The sequence below is a fragment of the Chanodichthys erythropterus genome, chromosome 2 (genome assembly GCF_024489055.1).
Source record: "Chanodichthys erythropterus isolate Z2021 chromosome 2, ASM2448905v1, whole genome shotgun sequence".
Classification (NCBI taxonomy): Eukaryota; Metazoa; Chordata; class Actinopteri; order Cypriniformes; family Xenocyprididae; genus Chanodichthys; species Chanodichthys erythropterus.
In genome coordinates this window covers 31,482,235-31,500,333 of record NC_090222.1, presented here as the reverse complement: position 1 = coordinate 31,500,333, position 18,099 = coordinate 31,482,235, and the positions used below count along the sequence as shown (strand labels likewise).

General features: G+C 39.7%; 1 pseudogene; it reads right to left on the bottom strand.

Annotated features, from left to right (window-relative positions):
- Window positions 1-1,576: 1,576 nt before the first annotated feature.
- LOC137029456 (uncharacterized) lies at window positions 1,577-4,701 on the bottom strand (annotated as a pseudogene).
- Window positions 4,702-18,099: the final 13,398 nt, after the last annotated feature.

Below are 18,099 nucleotides of genomic sequence, written 5' to 3'. Positions count from 1 at the left end.
GCATTTTCCAGTTTTCGGATGCAGCCTATAGGGTGACCATATTTTGATTACCGAAAATCAGGACACTCGGCACGGCAATGAGATACTCAAATGATACTCGAAGTTTACTCAAAGATGCCTTATAATTTCAACACGTTTAAAGTATGCCTCCTCTGCATGAATAGAAAATTGTTATAAAATTGTTAAAAATATATTGTTACAAAATACTATCTATAACCAAAGACACAAATTCAGATAGGCTTCTCAGAGGTTACTGAACATGTTTTATTATGACAAGTTTCAAAAATAACGACGAATAATGATAGAAATAATGTCTCTTCTGTATTAGAAAAATAAATAAATAATAAATAACTAAAAAATACCTCTGCTATATTAGCAATCCAAATTTAACAAAAATAGCTCTCACAAACTTACAAAAACTAACTAACAAAAAATATCTATATTTTTAGTTTTCTTCTTCATCCTCGGTTGTCCTCTTCATCCTGTTTTTCTTCCTCATCCTCCTTGTTTGCCCATCTATATTTTGCTGTAGAGCTGATCTTTCCCAGCAGTTTTTTGTTGCTTAACAAACAAGCATGAAAGTTATAAAGAAATTTATATAGGCCTATTAGCTGTTACATCGCAAGGTACAAAGGAAGAGCACAACGAGCAGAACTCACTGTAGACGATAGCTGAAGGTTGTTCTGTTGTTACACAAAGTATCTTTTATTCAGTTACAGACGACTGCACAAATCGTGCATACTAATGATTTATGGAATAATCCACTAATGTCTTGATATGCAACGTGAACTAATATTCTCAGTTGCACGTGCAATCGTGCATGTCTGCGAAACTCATTTATATTAATGTTCCACCTTCGGAAACTGAAAATCTCAGAAACCGAAAATTTCGTAACACGTAACAATTTAATGGCCCAATGAAAAACAATGAAAACCAGGACATTTTCATCACTTTATAAAAAACAACCAGGATGGCCAGGACAGGACGTGACAACAGGACATGTCCTGGGAAAAAAGGACGTATGGTCACCGTAGCCTATGTAACAACAAGCCTATTGAAACCTGGGCTTCACCTCCAAATCTCATGGAAAAGAGAAAGAAAGCAAAGCTCACAAGCAAACAATGTCAGGTGGCCGATTAAGGCCGACCTAAATATACATATTAACTGAAGTGGCGAGTGCTAACTCAAGCTACTCTGGAAATGATGGGTTACTTAACGTAATCCCGGGTTCTTTGATAACCGAGTGAGGTGTTTCACACTATGGGAATCGCTTTGGGCGTGACCAACTACGGAAGCTCCAATGACACCACGTCTGTCAATGACAGACAGGTCGATCTGAGATCAGGCTCCGCCCCACCTATATTACTCAGGTCGACCCCTATCGAGATCATTATAGAGAGATTTCTTCCCGTTCCTGTGCAAGGAAGGAAGTGTTGGTGAAACACCTCACTCTGTTATCAAAGAACCCGGGATTACGTTAAGTAACCCATCGTTCTTTTTCTAACTTCGCTCGGTGTTTCACACTATGGGAGATATAGACCACTCCCGGATTGCACAACATATGCTATACTAACGATTAAGTGGGTCCCAACCCGCTGGCTCCTAGCACTGCATGTGTTACAGGTGGCTCTGACACATTTAGTCTATAGAACCGCACAAAAGTGTGAGGTGTAGCCCAACTTGCCGCCGCACAGATATCCTGAACCGAAACTCCACTAAGTAAGGCCCATGATGTGGCCATGCCCCTAGTGGAGTGGGCCCTTAAGCCTTCAGGAGGTTGAGACCCTCTGCATTTATATGCTAGAGATATAGCATCTACAATCCAATGGGACAGCCGCTGACGCGACAAAGGTTTCCCTTTATGAGGAGTAGCCCAAGACACAAACAGCTGGTCATTCCTTCTGAAACCTGCTGTTCTCTCCACGTACACACGAAGCGCCCGTACTGGACATAATGCATTCAATCTCTCCTCCTCTGGAAAAGAGAAGGGAGGAGGATGAAAAGCTGTAAGTTCTGTAGTTGGACATCTATAAGCAAAGTCCACTACTTTGGGTACAAAAGCAGGGTTAGGTCGAAAAGAAACCTTTGTAAACCCTGGAGAAAACTGTAAACAAGACGGGCTGATAGACAGGGCCTGTAAGTCACTCACACGCTTAGCAGTCACCAGTGCTACAAGCAGTGCTGTCTTAAGAGAGAGAAACTTCAACCCAATGCCCTCTAACGGTTCAAAAGGGTGTTGAGAAAGGGCCTCTAAAACCAATGACAAATCCCACAAAGGGACCATATGTCTGGCCACTGGCCTCTTTCGGCGTGCCCCTTTCATAAAACGACTTATTAAGGGGTGCTGACCCGCTGTTTTGTCACCAAAACCAACATGACAAGCAGAAATAGCTGCTAAATATACCTTCAGGGTAGAAAAAGCCTTCCCTTTATCTAGCAGATCCTGAAGAAAACATAATATGTCCCTCACTGAGCACTAAAAATGGACAATATAACTCCGCCCACACCATTCTTCAAAGACTCGCCATTTATTACTATACGCAACCACTGTAGAATTGTCTGTTTTCACTAAAACATGTTGGCCCCTGATGAAGCTCAGAAAATGTTTCAGCGCTAGAAACACTGCTAGCAACTCCAGGTATTTTATATGCTTGTGAATGAGCTGTGGAGACCACACACCGTTCACCGCTCTGCCCATCAGAGTTGCTCCCCAGCCCTTTAATGACGCGTCCGTCGTCATAGTAACTCTCGACGACACCGCCCCCAAGGGAATCCCCGTTCTGAGAGTCGCGGGGCTTTTCCAATGTCTGAGCGCTTTGACACACGTATGAGTTATTCTCACCGGTCGACTGAGATGTCGCCGGGAACACAGACGTAGATGCGCGACCCAGCGCTGAAAGTCTCTCATCATGAGAAGTCCCAAATGTACTACCGAAATCACCGAAGCCATTAAGCCCAGCATCTGTAAGCACAGCCTGAACGGGACAACTTTCCCCGTCTGAAAACAGGAGAGACACTGAGTGAACGACTTGATTCTGCCCTCTGTCAGATTGACTCGATAAGAGAGAGAGTTTATTCTGAGCCCCAGATATTCTGTGCATTGCGCGGGCTCTAAGCGGCTCTTTTTCATGTTTATTCTGAATCCCAAGCTGCTGAGGTGCATTAACACCCTGTCTGCGTCTCTGACCGCCTGCTCCTTTGACGAGGAGCATATCAGATAATCGTCTATGTAAGACATAGTTCCTCAACGGAAAAAGTTTCCTCAACGGAAAAAGTGCTGCTTCCACACATTTGGTAAAAGTTCTTGGCGCTAAAGATAAACCGAACGGCATCGTCTGAAACTCGTAAGCAGTGACTCGGTATGCAAACCTGAGATATTTCCTGTGAGACGGGTAAATGTCTATGTGAAAATATGCGTCTGACAGATCGATCGTCACAAACCAATCGCCCTGGCGGATGGACCGACAAAGCGTTTTGTGTGTCAACATTTTGAATGAGTACTTTCGTAGGTGCTTGTTTAACACACGGAGGTCTAATATTGGACGCAGAGACATGCTCCCTTTCTTTGGAATCACAAAGTAACGGGAATAAAAGCCTTGACAGCTTACCTCCTTTGGCACCACTTTGATCGCTTGTTTGTTTAAAAGAGTGTCGATCTTGGCCATCAGGATGCGGGCCGACTCTCCCTCGGCCATTGAGGCTATTATACCATTGAATTTGAGTGGTTTCATGGCAAATTGAAGTCTGTATCCCCGTAGAATTGTGTTTAAAACCCACGGGTTAGCTGCGCATGCGCGCCAATTGAGTATGCGGGCCGAGAGAGTCCACCTGTATACTTCTCCCTCGTGGGCGCGTGCTGATGACGTCATAACAGTCTCCGCGCAGGCCCCCAACGGAGAAGCGGGCGCTCCCTCCTGTGGTGAAACTAGGGCGGAGCATTTTATTCTGGATTTTTGCAACTTATCGCCCTCGGCAGTCTGCCTGGCTGCGATAGTGAACCATTTATTGTGTGTTTTATGTTTGGGGAGCATATCGCCCTTAGCTCGTGGCTTGGCTGTGATAGTGCATTCTTTACTATGTGTACCCCTGAAGCAGTGGGTGTTTGAACACACCGTGTGAGTGCTTAGTGACACTGATGAACATCTTCCTCTATTCTCTGAACATGAGGAGAACATACAGAAACAGCCCTTACCGAACTTAGAACCGCAGGGCTGGAAACCTTCCTTCTCTTTGCAGGCGGAGAGAGAAGTGAAGGGGAACGTTTTCGTGTCAGGTCGCACGCTTCTTCTTCCGTTCCTCGGGGTGGGGCGGGCGGTTCCTAGCCGCCGCGGCCGCAAAAGAATGCTTCCCCCATGGACCAGAGCCATCCGACCTCTGACGTTGGCCAGTATGCTGCCCGCTGAGAGCAGGTCTCATGTTCCTGGCCCCCGTTTGCCTCCCTCTCGCTGCAGCGGCTGCTGCAAAGCCCTGTCGCGCTGGCTGAGAGGGTGGACGCGGTGTTTGTTTGCGTGGTAAACAGAGGTTAAACGCTTCATCCTCTTGTTTCCTGAGAGTGCTTGTTTCTCTCATTTTCTCGAGAGCTGGAACGAACAGACCTTTAGTTGGAACATACGCTGCGTCCATCACCTCCGCTTTCTGAGCGTCGCCCAATCCTGACAGGTTTAGCCATAACGCTCTCTCACCTGACACGGCCAGACCCATCACGCGGCCACAGCCCTGAACCGCTCCATGTGAAGAGCGGAGAATTAAATCATTCACCACACATATTTCATCCTTTGGCCGGGAGCTTGATCTTAAAGGGGCTGCACCAATGGCGAGACATTTCCTTCATGCAAGCAGGCACAGCGGGCAGGACTAGATGCGGGTTGAGCAGGCGGCAGTCTTTTCCCGTCGTAAAGGTCTCTCTCTGCTTCTTCCGCATCTTGCGCCGCGGGCCAAGCTAGGCCCAGTTTAGCCGCGGCCTGTTTGCACACCTCGTGCAGGTTACTGTCTGCCTGTGAGGCTGAGTCAGTCGTGCTGGGAGGTCTAGACTGTGGGATAGGGAATGGAGAATTATCTTCCTCTTCCTCATCATCCATGTCCAAGTCGAGGAGGTCAGAGTTAGCATCGCCCTCTGCTTCCTCGTCAACCGGTTCTTCCTCCTCCTGCACGAGAAGGCCCTCGAACAGAGGAGGCATATCCGGGGATTCGGCTTCCATCATGTCCGCCCAGCTCGTGGTAGCTCACGTATGATGTTCAGTAGCCGTAGATTTTGCGGCAGCTCCGGACAGACATGGGTCTTGTTGGTTAGCAACCGCTACTCTCAGCCTTCTCTCTAAGATTTTCATCGGCATTGACGCACAGTGAACACATGGTTGTGGGTCCGCAAGCGACGTTTGAGCGTGTTTTGGGCCCATACACACGATGCACATTGGATGAGGGTCCCTGCCCGAGATGGTTGCTCCACATGATGATGGACACGGGCGGGATGCAGCCTCCCTGCTTTTCGACTCATTCCCTTTGGCGGGGGTAATGATCGTCGACATTGTGGCTGAAGATTGAAAAAGGTAATCGGGTAGTTATCCCTTCCAACGGCTCGCCTTAACGCGTAAACCTGAAGTCGGCCTGACGCCACTGACGACCGTAACTTAATATGATGTAGTCTGAAAAGAATAGCTCGCCTTGACGCGGACACTATTCAGAATTTACGATGTCACTCAACACAATCCAATCCACTGATGTCGCGTTTGGTGGCGTAATCCAATGACGGTCCGCCTGATGAACAGTTTAGCGAAATCAGCAACGTCGTCGGATGTGCTGAGAGAGCTTGTAGTCCCTCACGGGAAGAAAGCGCGAATGATCTCGATAGGGGTCGACCTGAGTAATATAGGTGGGGCGGAGCCTGATCTCAGATCGACCTGTCTGTCATTGACAGACGTGGTGTCATTGGAGCTTCCGTAGTTGGTCACGCCCAAAGCGATTCCCATAGTGTGAAACACCGAGCGAAGTTAGAAAAAGAACAGCAGATGAGAAGCTGCTCTAAACAACAGGTGGCTTAGGGCCGGCCATTTTGTGGCCTGCACAATAGATCATTCTAGCCAACTGCAGTTTGCCCCCAAAAAACTTCACAAAATATATATATATATATATATATATATATATATATATATATATATATATATATATATATATATATATACATATAATATATATATATATATATATATATATATATATATATACACACACAAACACACATATATATAGAGGAGGTGAAAGAAGAAGAGGAGAGAGTAGAGTAGAACAGAGCATCCCAACAGGGAGACGCTCACAGTAAATAACAGACACACACACAGACAGCGCCCTCAAGCACTGTCTATGCATGCTCCTCTCCAGAGAGAAAACGCCCAGAAATGTGTATATCAAGTGTCAAAACTTGGGACACGGATGAACACACTCTCTTGAACGTTTGTAAGGCATATATAGAATCCCTTACTGGAGTCGACATAGTCGCGATCAGACAGAACAGACCCGAAAGATGAAAAGATACTGACTGTTTCTCCAGGCGCTCCTTTATACTTCTGGTATACTGTTGCCGGCCAATAGGGATTGGAGTTGTTGGATAGTTGGCTTTCAGACATAGTCTTTCCCCATAGTGTTTCAAATGCAGCGTGAGTTCCCTTTTGAAAGGGAACCTTAAACTATATATATATATATATATATATATATATATATATATATATATATATATATATATACAGTGGGTACGGAAAGTATTCAGACCCCCTTAAATTTTTCACTCTTTGTTATATTGCAGGCATTTGCTAAAATCATTTAAGTTCATTTTTTTTCTCATTAATGTACACACAGCACCCCATATTGACAGAAAAACACAGAATTGTTGACATTTTTGCACATTTATTAAAGAAGAAAAACTAAAATATCACATGGTCCTAAGTATTCAGACCCGTTGCTGTGACACTCATATATTTAACTCAGGTGCTGTCCTTTTCTTCTGATCATCCTTGAGATGGTTCTACACCTTCATTTGAGTCCAGCTGTGTTTGATTATACTGATTGGACCTGATTAGGAAAGCCACACACCTGTCTATATATGACCTTACAGCTCACAGTGCATGTCAGAGCAAATGAGAATCATGAGGTCAAAGGAACTGCATGAAGAGCTCAGAGACAGAATTGTGGCAAGGCACAGATCTGGCCAAGGTTACAAAAAAATTTCTGCTGCACTTAAGGTTCCTAAGAGCACAGTGGCCTCCATAATCCTTAAATGGAAGATGTTTGGGACAACCCCTGTAGCTGGGGGATCGATTACAAACACAACGGTGTTTACAATCGATCGCCCATCTCACTCTCGCTTTTTCCTCCTCCCATCTGTCTGGGATTAGACACAAATCTTAACGGCTAGAGGGTTTTTCCCAATAGTGTTTCAAATGCAGAGTGAGTTCCCTTTCGAAAGGGAACCTTAAACTACAGCACTTTCACTACCAAAAGCGGACGTTTTAGGAATGTCCCTTATGTTTTGTAAAGGTTCAGAATTTCTGTGACCTTTAGAGAACTTTTAGGCAACGTTGCACAAGTTCCTGAGAACATCGCCTTCACATCGTGGGTTTTTTATTGAAAATAATAAAGTTTGAAGTCACAGTTATGGAAGTGAGCATTTGCTTTAGATAGATTTTTGATTCTTGATAATTTAACGTTAGATTTTCTCTGGCTGCTTTAACTGTGTTTTAATTTAAGCCACACTTGTTACAGCAAAAATTGCAAGAAAACAGCTGATCAGATGAATTCTCTACAGGGACTAAACTCTGAGTGTGTTAACTGTTAGTTTGGCTTTAATTAGTGTTTTATACAGACAGAGTTTTGAGCAGTGTCTTTTAGGGTGCGTTCACACTTGTAGTTTGGTTAATTTGGTCCGGACCAAAGAAGAAAAAAAAAACATTTAGTCCTGGTCTGGTTAGCGTTCACATTGGCAATTTTATCACCGAACCAAAAGATACCGAACCTTAAGGCATAGGGATACATTCACAATGTGATTGGTCGGATTTTATGATGTATTGCCTATTTTGAGACGGAACTTACCGAACATCCAAAACAGTGCTGTTTGCTGAGGTAAATGCGCTCGTTGTGTGTGCGTAGCGGTGCGTAGCCTGCATGTGATGGTATTTTGGCCAGTTGGGAACTCGTGAAGAACACTGATGTTCTGCATGTTGCTTTATTTAAAGACAGTAACTGTAGTTGCTGATGCAGTGATACAGCAGTTACATTAGCTCATGCATGTGTTGTTGTCAGTTAATGACTTACTGCAAGAGAATTGCATATTAAAGAAAAGGTTTCATAATATTTATCCAGGAAATATCTGTAAAGAGTTTTTTTTTTTTTTTTTTTTTTTAAAAAGAAAAAATAGTTTTTGTTTAAACAGCCATTTTTGTTAGTCCATTTAGCTCTAATTTTCAATAAAAAAAATTTGACAAGGGCAGCAGGTTCTGAGAACATTTCCAAATAAAGTATGGTTCCCTAAACGTTCAGGTAATGTCCTGAATGTTCTGTGAAGGTCAGCCAAATAACATCCCCCAAACCTTAAAAGAACTCCACATCGTGACCACTTCTGAACGTACTGGGAATGTGTACTAGGCAACGTCCTTAACACCATTGGGGACGTTCTGAGAATGTTCTGGGAATGTAAAATTTCTAGTGGGGAAGTTCTATATACTCATCCCTTTGCTGGCCCTATGTCCCCCACCAAAGCCCCCTCCCTCCCTCCTCTGAAGATGTTATGTGTGATCTGTGTTTTTATGTCTGATTGGGTGGGTGTTTTGACATGTTCAGTTTCCTGTGTTTCAGTTAGCCTATTTCACACTGTCAGTCCAAATCTGATTATTTGTGCATCTGATTGGAATCTGATCTAAAAATAATTGGCTGTCCACATTGTGTATCGGAACCGTTCAGATCCAATTTATGTGCCATGCCACTCTTTAGTTTTCCAGAATATCTGCATTGGCTTCTATGGCAATGGCGTTGAGTTGGTATAAGCCAAAAACAACAACAAGCACAACATGGAGGGGTTTGCAATACAGATGTTGTCTTATTTACAACATGATAATGTGTAGCTGCTGCACTGGACTGCATCTTCTGAGGCAGCAGCAGAAATGTAGGAGTTTGCATGCGTGGCTTTATTCAGTGCTGTTGTCTTCGTCGGTTTCAAAACATATCTCCGTTATATTGTCATTTTCTGCTCATCTGGCACAACACAACCTCGTTTCTGCATCGACTTTTAGTATGTTTCCTATAACAGGGTCTGACGTTTACAGTTTATGTGGCTTGCGAAAGTCACATGAAAACATAAATCCGATCAGATCGGTCAAACTGAAGGAATTTTCAGAAATGCGATTTGATTTCAAATATGAATGTAGCTCAAAATGTTTTTGTAAAACTTGCATTTCGCATGATTTTTTCCATTCACACTTGCTAATTCTGTTTGGATTTCAATCCGATGTGCACGAAAATCGGATTTGGACTGACAGTCTGAACGAAATCTTTTTTAACCAAAGTTTCCTTGGTTTTTCTTTGATTCATTATGTCAAACACCTGTGGTTGATTGGTTTGTATGGTCTATTTAATCCCGGTGTTTCTTTCTTTTTGGTCAGTTCTTGTCACATTTTACATGGTTGTTCTGTTTGTGTTTCTAGTTTCTGAGTTCTTTTGTTAATAAACTTAAACTGCTGCATATCCACCGATTCATCTCCTTTATTTGCAACCTGGTGTGAGATTTACCTTCTCACATTTGTTTTCAAAGTCTGAGGAAATAGGAAATGAAACAATTTTTCAAGAATTTGCAATGACTAAATAAATCAGTTACATGAGTTTGGTACAATGAATATATTATCTAATCGTGCAAATAATTTGAATTACAAAGCCAAAACAAAGTGACAAGCTGTTGCCACATTTTATTGACAGAAAAGAGTTTAACCCCAGACTAATTGGGGTTGATGTGGTGAAGCAGTTAAAGCTCAGGGGTGGAAACTAGAAGACTGGAGTTTCAGTGTCTATTATTTATTTTAAAATACGACTGAAGTTACTCTGTGTCCACAAATTAAGCATTGGTCCCTTACCTTGTAGTATTCACTTAATCAACAGGCAGCTCTCATTCACACCCCGTTCCACAAATAAGATTCTGTAACGAGGTTAGTAGATATGGGAAGAAGGAGGCGGGAACCGGCGAACGCTCAAACAAACTTTAATATAAAATAAACAAAGAACAAAACGAAAGTCCTCGCGGACGTCTGCCGGCCACACAAACATAATAAAACATAAAATAAAGTCTAGGCCTGGTCCTCTCTCGTCCTCCACGGTCGTCGCTCCTCCTTTTATGCTCCCGGAGCTCCTCCGTGAGAGACTCAAGGCCGGTGCGCCTCCCTGGTGATGCTTGTTATCACTTGCGTCACCGGCCTCGCGCCGTTCCCTCACGGCTCTCGCCCGCCCTGGTCGCCACAGATTCCTCTTTAATTAATAATAATATTATGGTTAAAACTATCTAAACTCAATAAATATTGTTTTTATTGAGGAACAACAGAAAAACAACTCACCCCACCTCAAAAAAATCATCCAAATAAGGTGCGTAGACCAAAACTCCAATCGGAGAAAAAAAGGTTGCGGCACTGAGAATACATTTAGGAAAATGTCACAAAGTGACCGAAATGCTTGCCATTTTTCATTACAGAAGTGGTTTTATCTTACAATTGCTGGTTATATCACATTTAAATAAATATTCTCCTTTATATTTTAACATTAAAAAAAGACATAAAAGTTTGCTTAAGAGTTTCTGTGATTTGTAGTATGTGCATATGAAGCAATAAACAGGGTGTGACATTGATTTTTCACCCTATAGCAGGGATGAGCAGTATCTGCAAGCTGATTTGAGAAAATATCATTTGTGAGTGAGGTTATTTGTGAGCAGTCTGGACAAGCCAGTATTTTAAGAGTCACACACTGCCCTCTGTAGGCCTCAGTGAGCATTACCGTTTTCAAAAGTTTTTCAGTCCCCAAAACGCCATTGTCTGTGGCCATTCATTTACATGACAATGGCGTTTTGGGGGACTGAAAAACTGGATTTCAAAGTGCAAGTTTTTGAAAACGATACCATTATTGTCTCTGTATAAACTACAAAAACTCAAATATGTAAAAACGATTATGTTACGCACATGCGTATTACTTGTTCAGTGTAGGCCTATAGGTGCATAGTGCATAGGTGAAAACAATGTCATATAAACGACCCCTAAGTTTAAATCTGTTATTACAAAAAAAATATTAATCAAGAATAATGGTCATTCTACAAAACAGTTTTCATTTGTGCCTCTCATATGAATGTGTGTATAAAAATGTTTCACAGCCTTTTTATCAAGATTCTTTTTTAACAGCAATGAACCATTGTATAAATCTATAAATGTTTTTCAGAAAGACCATTCCCCAGCATCTTTTACCATACTTGATGTGCTTAATGTATGTACATTCATAAACAGCAATACAATTTCTGTTATATTTTGGGATATTTTACAATGCAATGAAAAAATCCTTTATATAAACAAAATACAATATTTTTGGCCATGTTATGAAGTGAGATAAATTCTGTGAAACTCAACAATGCAAAAATGACAGTGCAAGCTATAACATATCTTGTGATGTGTTTTTCAAAATTATGCTAGTCATTAAATTCAGACTGAAGAGGACAAGCAGTCCAGTATTACATTGGGCATATTTCACCTAAAATTTGGCATATTTCACATAAATTAGTTCAAACCAATTTGATGTGATTTATTCCAACTTAATTATCAACATGTTTTGTGTAGTTCAGGACAGAAATGAATTATTTAACTTCATGATTATTCTATTTATTATATAATTACAGTTTAAAGATTATTGTGTTGTAGTAACCTACAAGAGGTCATGATTCATGTACGTTGAACTACAGAATACAGCGGGACATCCAGTCCTGCAACAGAAAGACTTTTATTAAAAACACTCAAACAAAAACACTTATTGTACATATTTTGTGAGGACTTAACTTGGATGTCACTTACCTCCTGGAATTTCAGAATAATATGTGGAATGCCTGCAGTTCAATTCAGCTACAAGATACAAAAATAAGTTTTTTACCATCTGATCAACTTTACCATAATATAGCATAAAAAGCTTACAGTAATGTAAAGTGTCTTTCTTTCCAACATCTTTCCAACTCTCATCACAATGGCATGAAGTTTAGTAATTCAACAGTGTTAAACTTTTCAGCACCTCAGTTGAGGACTTACTTTGGCTGTTGATATTCTTCTTTCGTTTTCTGAAATAAAGAATCCCACAGATGATCAGTGATACGAGGACACACAGAGACACTATTGTGACCATCACTACTGCTGTCAGATCAGTCGTCACTGCTGCAGTGTTGCCTTCAGTCTGAACAACAGGAATGTTAGCTGAGGTTGAAGCATCTAGAAAAAAAAGATAAACTTAAATTAACATCATATGTTTCAGTTTTATTAGGTTATTTTTTTTAAAAAAATCACTATTCAGTCTAGCCACTTGTCTTACCTGTAGTAATGATATTTTGGAAAGTGTTGTCAATTTCAAGTTTTTTCATTTTTTTCTCCACATTTTGTTGCCTTATGCTAAATGTTTCTCTCTTTTTTCACATCAATATACCCCATACCCCATAATGATGTTTTGTGATATCTATGTAAAATTATTAAAAATAATAAAACTGAAATATCACAGGTTTGAGAGAGATCTGGGACACAAGCAGGAAATATCTTCATGTTTTCTCCTGATTTTCAAAGCAACTGATACTTGTTGTAAAAGGTCTAAAAGGGGATTTTATTTTCTGCAGGGGCAAGACTTTTAGGCTATGTTTGATTTTGCGCTGCCAGAAAAAGCTAAACTAAAATCACTGTGTGTGAAATGCGTTATACAAATAAACTTGACACTCCATACCAAGTCTAGTAACAAGAACAAAGTGTGTTAAATAGAATTTGGCATGCAAGCAAATAGGTATCTGTCCTACAGCGTTTTTATACTTTAAGAGAGTAAAGTATGTGAATATAATTAAAAGTGAATCAAAGGAAGAAACGTTTACAATCCTTTGCAAAAATGGGTGAGACCTGAGAGAAGACTTGGGAAAAGAAACAAGAGATTCCATGTCAGGTGGTAAAAGAGCATTCACAAAAAAAAAAAAAAAAAAAAAAAAAAAAACGTGTCCAATCAATTGAATTTGATCAGATTTACTCCAATCAATGTGTAGAAATATCTCAAAGATGATACAGAGAAATGGGTTGCACCTAAGCTATATTTCAAATGTCATCATAGAAAAGGGTCTAAATAGTTATGTCAGTGTGATATTTCAGTTTATTCCTTTTTAATAAATTTGCAAAGTTATATCATATATTGGTTACACTTTAAGACATTCTGTTGACTATAAATAATGTTTGTCAACATTAGAGTATTACCTGAGTATTAGTAGACTTTTAGGGTAGGAGTAGGGTTAGTAGTTGGTATGTATTTGCAAAGTTACTTTTAGTCAGTATGTCTGTTGGGGAACCACTCTAAAGTCTTATCAGATATTAAGCAGACAGTCTACCAATACTAATACTCTAATGAGAGCTAGTTGACATGAAGGTTCAATGTTACTTATAGTCAACAGAATGACTAAAGGGGACCTACAAAGTAAAGTGTTAGTCAAATCTGTATTTTGCTTTGACATTATGGGGTATGGAGTGAAGAATTTTGAGTGAATGAATAAGTGAAAGAATTTAAACACAACAAACAAAATTTTTTTTGAAAAGGTCTGAATGCAATTTTTACTGTACGAAATGTATCTAACATTTCATAATATATTTAGACACTAAAAATGTTAACCCACATATTCAAGCTGGTTTAACATTAACCTTCTACAAATTTGTTTCTGTTACGATCACCGTCTGTTCCTGTCACGTTCCTGTTCACTCCGGACTCCATTTCCCATAATCCTCCCTTGCTTATCACCTGCACTCACTCCACAATCACTCCACACTAATCACTACACCCAGCTGCAGCTCATTACCTGGATAATAAAGCAGTGGTTCCCAACCACATTCCTGGAGTACCCACAACACTGCACATTTTGCATGTCTCCTTGATCAAGCACACCTGAATCAAGTCATCAATTCATTAGCAGAGACTCCAAGACCAGAAATGGGTGTGTCAGACAAAGGAGACATGGAAAATGTGCAGTGTTGGGGGTACTCCAGGAATGTGGTTGGGAACCACTGCTATAAAGGACTCATACACACACCACCTCACCGCAAGGTCTTGTTTTCCCTGTGATACATTTCCAAGTGTTTATATCTTGTCTGCCTGTCTGTTTCCCGTCTACGATCCTGTGCCGCCTGTCCTGTCCTGACCTTTGCTTTGTATACTGACCTGTGATTGACATCTGCCAGCCCTGACCCTCTGCTTGTTCCTGACTACGATTCTGCCTGTTCCTTGCTGTACCTGTTTGCTGTTATCTGACCCCTGCCTGTACGACCATGCTCACCTTTTAATAAAGCTGCATTTGGATCTTACCTTGAGTCCCGCTTCGTTACAGTTTAAACATTCACATACTGTTTTACCATCACCTTGGAATTACAAGGTTCTGACACTTTTGTCAGAATTGAGTTATTCACACATTCTTATTCTATGACAACATATTTACATTGTGATTTATTTTAAGCTGTGTACATTTTAGGACTTTTTTTTTTTTTTTTAGAAAACAAAAATGCTCTGTCTAAAAGAACCTTATAATTCCAAGTTGGCAAAACAGAACCACAGGATATAATCAACACAACATGACTTAATTTTAATGTAAACCTTAACCCAAGCATATTTCACTATATTTATGATCTTAATCCAAAAATGGTTTTGATTAATCCATTACCACATCTCACATTTTAATAGCATAGCTTGTGAATGTGAATGTCTTTCAGAGATTCTGCATTGAGACTTTAGGGTTAGAAATATTACATTGAAAACTCACCTTTCATCACCAGCTTCACCTCATAGCAGGTTTTTTCACTCACTCTGCACTGATACCATGATCCATCAGTGTTTACTGCATCCCTTATAAGCAGAGATCCATTCCCTAGTGTTCTCGCTCTCTCATACAGAGGCCTCATGTCTCTCTCTGTGCTGTTTGAGGGATTGTTTGGAGGGCGGTATTCATCTATTTTTGTTGGTTTGTGACCAATAATGATTTTCCAAGTGACTTGTCCAGCATTGTGTTGTAGAGGATATTCAGAGCATGGGAGCAATACTAAAGAGCCGGGAGTCGCATGAACAGAATCCAATGTTTTACACTCTGAAACCAGAGAAACATATTTATTACAATAGATTTGGGGATTAGACTATATTTGCTCATTTCAGGAATTGGCATACTCACCTCTGACCTTCAGGTTAAGAACAGTTGCATTAAGGCAGTCCAAATCTTTGTAGACTTGACATTCATAATGACCATTATCAGGAAAACTGATGTTCTTCAGATCAAGGGTAACATTTCCAGCATCATTTCTCACAGACCATCTCTGATGCTCTGATGCTGGAGAGGTGTCTGAATACATTAGAATGTCTTTATCTGGGTTGATCCTGCGTAGTTTCACTGTCAGAGACTCCAGCGGGTGGGTTGTGGTTAGGCAAGAAATAGACATATTGTCGCCCTGAACATAGTTCATGTTCAACCGATGGACCTGCTTGCAGGGTCTCTGTGTCGCCACTAAAAGGAAAAAAAGAGCAAAACGAGACATACTGAAAGAGCCGAGACATGAAAACCACAGCGCTTACAGTAATAAACAGCATATACTGTTTACCAACTGGTTCTACCTCTAAATGTATTAATAGATTTTACGTAATGAAAAAAAAAGAAGAAGAAAACAAATTCACAACCCGATGAACTACTGTCAGTATTTCCTGAAAAGATACTTTTGAAAGTCAGTGTATAAAAATATAAAATTCATAAATAGACTTTGGAAGAACTTTACAAAATATCTTGCATTTGTTAATGTTAGTTAATGCATTAATGTACATCATCTTACAATGAGCAATACATTTGTTACAGTATTTATTTAATGTTAATGTTAGTTAAAAAATACAACTCCTGATTTTAAGAACCTGTTAGTAAATTTTGACATTAAAGTTAACTATGATAAATAAATGCTTCATAAGTATTGTTCATTGTTAGTTCATATTAATTCATGTAGTAAACTAATGTTAACAAATAGAACCTCATTGTAAAGTGTTACTTTTATATACATTTTCTACAAATGTAATGTCTGGAATCCTTTTGAACTAAATCAACTAGTGATGTTGCCAATGTAATCAGAATTGGTTGAGTAATGCAGTTTAACCTTAACACACCAACATTTATTGTGTGCTTAGTTGCATATTTTCTTTATTTAAAAAAAAAGAAAAAAGGAAATTGTTACATATTTTTATACAAAAAAGTTATTACAGCAATATTTTTCTATTGAGATGCTTTGAAACAATATCAACTGTGAAAAGTGCTATATAAATAAAACACACCTGACTTGATACTGATCATATGCATGTCATACCCATGCCACATTTACATGCCCAAAATACACTGTTATTATGCGTTTATCTCATTCATATGTTGGTTAAAGGATTTTGATTTCATTTAATGGCACTTACCGTTGTAATCTAATAAAGCTGCTATTAGGAGATATAGAAGTTGTAAATTTGAAGGCTGAAAACTCCCCATCATATACAGATGCTCTCTGCAGGACAGCTGAACTCTATATGAGCAAAGGACACATCACTTCACTCTAGCAGAGTTGTTTTTTCAGTTACTCTAAATCTATCGCGGAAGTAAATAAGATCTAATCGTGCTCATTTAGAGGCCTTCAGTGAGATTCTGTCTGCGATGGGGAGTTTTTAGCTGTCATATTTCCAAACTTTAAATTTTCTAAAAGCAGCTGTTTTAGAAAGCTGCTATTAGAAGATTTAGAAGCCAGTAATTTGAAGACTGAAAACAAAAACCCCAATGCATTAACAGTTTAAAGCAGTTCACTGCAGAATGACTGAATAAGAGCACAAGCCACAAGAGCTTTTACATTCAAACAATTCATTTCAGACTTTCAAAGTAGGAAATGTGATCTATGCAAAATATCAATGACGTGCAATTTTGCATTTTAAATCACTGAATCAGTTTTCTACATGATTTTGTTATTATAAAAACAATATAATAGTGCAAATAATTAATTCAACATAGGGCAGAGAATATTAAAAATGTTTATGAGGTGTTTACTGTTGCTGTAAGGTTCAGCCATGTGTTCAGTCCAGTAGCAGTACCACCTGTTTAGGACAAAAACATTTGATCTAGTTTTCGGCGCTTAATTGTACCATTTGTCTGTTTGTCTATAACATGCATCAGCTATGGTATGTACAAAATGCAAGTACGACTGTAAATATTTAGCACACCATACAAAATATAAAATAAAACAAAACAAACAAACAAAAAACAATGGAGAGGAACTACTAAAGTACTTCCTCTCCAAGAGGCAGCTTGGTATTAAGAAGTGTCAGTGATCTGTCTTTTAGCCTCGCAATCAACAATTACCAGTTAGCTTTTGGTGGAAACACAAAAACTGGTTTCATCTGAAAAATATACAGCTGTTGCACAAAAAAAACAAAACAAAAAAACAAAACAGAAAAGACAGAATTTCAGTTTAGCTGATTTAGAAAATCTCTGCTATTTTATTATGTTAAATGACATTTGCTACAGGTAAGTCGGCATTGAACTTGAAGCTTATTCTTCAGTGTTCATTAATGTATTGTTCATTGTTTGTATAGAAATGTTGGTAAATGAAGGAGCTGAACTGTAAATGTCTTTGTTTTGATTATGTTGTTGTTATACATTGTATTTTAGCATCATTGATGCATTTGTGTAGTGCTGATTCACTTGTCTGTACCTGGAACTTATTTGCCTTTTTCTGCAATGTAAACCTAAGAAAAATAATAAGTTTATTACAAAGAGCTGGAGTCTAAGCAGAAAATAAGGGTGCGTTCACACTTGTAGTTCGGTTC